The following is a 5,002-nucleotide window of genomic DNA, read 5'->3' as shown; positions in this document are numbered from 1 at the left end:
ACAAGGCTATGAGATAGAGGTACGTTATGCACAGAGCAAGAAAATGTACCTGGGACAGGGCCTGGCTTTGGGCCAAGTGTGTCACGGCTGTGACACTGACATGGAAGCTCCAGAAACAATTCCCGCTGCTGAGCTACCGAACAATCATCGGTACTACGATGAGAACGTAGGCCAGGGTTTACCCATGGCCTATGTTGACGGTTGCTCTTTTCGCCACGAACAGCAGGTGCTAGCAGGGGTAGGAGTAGTCTGGCAAGACAATACTCCCTGTGGGCTGACCCGCTATAAGCTAGGACCAAAGACTAGTCAGTATGCGGAAGTAGCTGGGGTGCTGATCACCCTCCAGCAGGCCCTGACAAATGGCCTTAAACAGTTTGTCATCTGTAGTGACTCGAACTACGCCGGACATAGCTTCGTGTCCCATCTTCCGTATTGGAAGGGTAACGGCATGAAAAATGCCCGGGGCAAGGAAGTAAAGAACAAAGAGTTGTTCCTGGCCAGTGACAAGCTCACGACCGAGGCTGGAATGATGGTTTACTGGAGGAAGGTGAAGGGACACTCCCAGGTGAAGGGACCCGACAAAGACGGGAATGATGAGGCCGACAGGCTGGCCAAATCAAAGAGGGTGAACCCTGGCAGTTCCAGCAGGAATGGCTACCCCCAGAAACCGTGGCTGAGGTCAAGGCGGTCACCCGAAGCAGGGCTAGACAGGATGTCGCAGCTGACCCTCAATCTGTAGTGCTTGGGTCACAGGGTTTTAACACCGATCTTGCGGAAATGCAGAAACAGGACCCAGCAATTGGGCAAATGTATCGGCATATTGCTGACCCAGTGTGTCAACCTCTTTCGGAGCAGGTGCTGAGCCAGTCTCCGGAGCTGAAGGAGCTGGCAGAGGTGAAAGACAACCTAAAAATTATAAAGGGGTTGTTGGTTTGTGTACCAGTTGCACAAGGTGTCCCAAAGTGGGTAGTTCCCCGCTGTCATCGGGGGGTCATGATCCAACACGCTCATGACGAACCCTGTGGGGGTCACCGGGGAATCAAGGCTACGACACTATCCAGCAGGTGGCATTCTTGCCTCATATGGGCCAAGACATCGCCGTGTATGTAAAGGGGTGTCTGACGTGTAGCCAGTTCCAACCATCACGGCCCTTGCACCGTGCACCACTCCAGGAAAAGGGCATGACATTCCCCTGGTCCAATCTACAAATGGATTGGGTGGGGCTGCTGGTATGGTCATCCAGAGGGAACAAATATTTCTTCACTGTTACGTGTGCATTCACAAAATGGATTGAAGGCCTCCCAGCACCCAACGACACGGCAGAGACAACTGCAGTGCTGTTGGTGAACCATGTGTTTAGTCGATGGGACTCCCCCTGACCGTGGACTCGGATCGGGGAACCCATTTCACAGCTACAGTAATGGCAACCCTGTGGAATATGCTTGGGGTCAAGGCCCAGTTGCATATCTCCTACCACCCTCAATCCTCGGGCCAGGCAGAAAGGGCAAACCGAACGGTGGTTAGTATGCTCAAAAAGTTTGTCTCCACCAGCAGTAGGGACTGGGACATTAAGCTGCCCCTGGTTCTGATGGCCATCCGAGCTAATCCCCATTGCTCTACGGGGGTCCCACCTTTTGAGATGATGACAGGTCGGAAGATGACTCTTCCCCTACACTGTCTTTATGGGGTGGAGGACCTGAGCACGACGGAGGCTGCTACGGCCCATCAGTATGTGTCAGACCTGCGAGCACATCTGCAGGCAACCTTTGCTTTTGCCCAGAACAATCTGGGAAGGAGTGCAGAGGGTAGGAAAGCATACTATGACCGAAAGGCAGTTAACCAGGAACTCCAAGTAGGAGACAAGGTCCTGTACTTCCAATTTGCCAAACCCACAGGGGTGGCCCGGAAGTTCTTACCCAGTTAGACAGGACCCCACGAGATTGTCGATAAGGTATCACCTGTAGCTTATCGAATTCGGATTGAAAAGGGAAGGCAATCTCTGGTCTACAACCACCTCCAGTTGTATCGCCCACCTCAAATGGTGCCGGAGGACACAGAATAGGGTTAAAAGTCTAAACCCGATCAAAGAGGGGGGTGCCCCTTTGTAGCTGCAGGTAGTTGGGTACTGTAGTGTAGGTCCTGCTAGGAAAATATATTCAAAATTATAGTGGAACTGTACCATGTGCCTCATCTGTGTTCCAGAATGGGAATCCTAAAACTGCCACGGCTGGTCCTGACAGTACTGTGGATCGCCTCGACACAGCCCCTTGAAGTTGTGGAACCCGGTCCTCCTACCGGCATAGTCCTGCAGGACGCTCCCAGATTGTTGTTAACAAATTGCAGAACATATACTCAGCGAGTGTATGTACGGCTGGACCCACATGATGTGTTTCGGAAGCACATCAACATGAACAGTAGGGTGTCCTATCATGGTAGGCAGTGGGCTGGGATACTATATGGCATGCCCAGCTAGACACTATACACATGCTCTGCCAGCTGAGGAAGGCAACAGTCATCCAGGAGGAGATGACAGGCCTCAGCCGCCCCAAAAGGTTCTTGGGGGGTCTGATTGCTGCGGCCTCCACCGTGGGTTCGCTTTTTTCAGCGGGTCTGTTTGCTGCTAACACTGTCACCCTGACCACCCTGAGAAGGCAGGTGTCTGGGTTACGTAAGGAAATGCCAGAAATTTATGACAGGCTGTATCAACAGCAGCAGTGGCTGGAAAGCCTAGGGAAAACCTTACAGGGCACAATTTTAGCAGTAAACCTTCATGCAGCAGTGTTAAATAACACCCTCCACACCGTGGGCAGGATTGTTGACGTGTTACAGTGGGACTATGCTTATGTGCAACAGGTCAGAATGCTGATGCAGGATCTGCTTAGGGAGCTTATTGCCACGGTAACTAGCCTAGCCATGGGACAGATTCCAACCTACTTGGTTCCACTGTGCTTAGTAGAAGAAGTACTGAAGACAACCACTTACGAGATGGTGCAGCCAGTGCAAGTACATCTTGCATACAGTCTAGGCAGTGCCATTCCCATACATGTCAACCCCGAAGCCAAGGAAATAGGTTTCCTGTTGAACCTTCCCATCGTGAGTAGCAAGGATATCTATAGACTCAAGTCTATATTGAACGTTGGCTTCTGGAGGGGGGACATGCATGTGAAGTTGACCACCCCACCGCTCGTAGCTTACCAGGAGGATGATCCGAATTTGTACCTTGTTCCAAACCTGGAACTGTGTATATCAACCAAGGATATCCACTGGGTATGCCCAAGTAAGCCATTCCTTAGGGACACAACTCAGAGGTTGTGTGGTATAGAAAGGGGGCTGCCACTGAAAAGTGTAAAGCCACAGTGACGAGCAAACGTGAGGTTAACGAACCCCAGGTTGAGCAGGTGGGAAAGAAATGGCTGGTCAGCACACCACAGTTAACGGTTACAATAACCTATGACAGACATGACACAGCTACCGAAGTGCAGCTACCCAACCAAACAGTTTTTCTACAAGTTCCTGAAGGAGCTATAGTGCATCTCAACGATTTAGCACTGTATCACCTGGAGTCAGAACTGTATGAAACGGAACTCGAGACTGTGGACGCTTTCAGAGGACACAGCGTTGACTTGGATGAGAGAATCCAAGAGACAGTAAGTCTTTAGGGTGTACAGGTAGTCGAATTTGTTCTCAACGACACAAACTTAAAAACTACACTGGTAGGTCCCAAGCACAGTCGTTGTGGATCCTCTGGGGCGCTAGGAACAGTAAACGTGGTCATCTTGACACTGCTGCTGGGTAGCTGGATCATGGCTGGGGTAATGTGTTGGATGCTGTTCTCTTGTATCAAAGCCTTGCGGGGTAGTTTGAATGAGACAAAGGGAGCAATGGTTTATCACCGAAATCAGGTAACCACGCCCAAACGTCTGCCTGCTGCAGAGCTATCCGATACTGATAGTGAACTGCCGGAAGTTTAAGGTCTAGGGCTAATGATGACGCCCGATGCCTCATTTCTATGTACCTTATAACTGAGAGCAGGTATACGCAATGTTCTTTCCAACACTATTTCCGGTACAAATTCTCGAGAGGTAATGTGAATATTGGGTGGTAGAATCCACCGGGGTACAACAGACATCACTTAACTCTGTTTTTGTTTTGAAGTCAACAACGCCTCAGGACCTCGTGACCTTGAAAAAGGGGGGATATGTAGCGGCAATGCTTGTTAATAAGACAGAATTAAGCGTTGGTATGCTCCTAAAAGAGGCCCCATCTCACCCTCCATCTCTGTGGTGCAGCCACAGAGAAAGAATTCATGCAAGCTGATTTAAGAGTGTTTTCTTGTGGTAAGAACCAAACTCCCAGACGGGGATGCAATTAGCTGAGCCTGGCTATCATGATCAATGGTCATCCATTGGCGCCTATCAGTCTAGGGAGTGCCGAATGGACATCTGGACTACATTCCTAAGTGTCAAGAGTAAGTGACTTATATCTCACCTTGACCAACCAATCAGGGACTGGCAGGGCGTGGTAATACCACGTGGGTCTCCAATGCCCGCCAAACTCTCAACCAATCAGCACACATCTGGGTCTTGATCAAAAAGGGAGCGCAAGCTCAGTTCTGGGCTCTCCTTGGCCATTTTTGCGCATCCTCAGAGACAATCACGTGACAACTGCTGTTGTCTGCAAAAGGACTTGGACTTTGTTCTAAGTGCGAGGCCGAGGATCCCGTACGTACTCAGAATTCTACCAACGTGAATGCTCCGCTTGATCAACGGCAGCCTACAGTTGGACCCTCGTCGACAACCTGAATAGCTTATTCAGAAGCAGCGCTGGACTGGGAACGAACCAGTTTCTTCCCAGGCAAAAGAGTGACTTGTGAGGACTCGCGGTCACACTCTGTGCATAGAGACTTTCTACTAGCCAGCCAGACTGCTGGTAGATCCCCTCGGAGAAACGACTGCCCTGCGCGCCGCAGTTAGATTCCTCCGCCCGTCCTACTCCGAGCTGC

Source organism: Lepisosteus platostomus, chromosome 5 (assembly GCF_059453375.1).
Source record: "Lepisosteus platostomus isolate fLepPlt1 chromosome 5, fLepPlt1.hap1, whole genome shotgun sequence".
Taxonomy (NCBI): Eukaryota; Metazoa; Chordata; class Actinopteri; order Semionotiformes; family Lepisosteidae; genus Lepisosteus; species Lepisosteus platostomus.
Note: the sequence above shows the minus strand (reverse complement) of the source record.